Genomic DNA, 241 nt, shown 5'->3' with positions numbered 1-241 from the left:
CTGGCACACAATGTTAACCATGTATTTCAAATAAATCCTGGAACTTTAACGTCTAGCAATCAAAGACGCGATTTAGGTAAAATACAAAACCAAAACAAAACCACTAAGGAAACACAAATACCAGTATTTTGATTTCCTGAGCAAACAGGTAAAGCTGAAAATAAAAACTGAGAAACCTTCATGAGAGATTTTATTCACCCTTAAAAAAGTAATTAATTAATCGGATTTAGCAATCTTAATT

Source organism: Athene cunicularia, assembly GCF_003259725.1.
Source record: "Athene cunicularia isolate RWA chromosome 2 unlocalized genomic scaffold, athCun1 chr2_part1, whole genome shotgun sequence".
NCBI classification, from domain to species: Eukaryota; Metazoa; Chordata; class Aves; order Strigiformes; family Strigidae; genus Athene; species Athene cunicularia.
Note: the sequence above shows the minus strand (reverse complement) of the source record.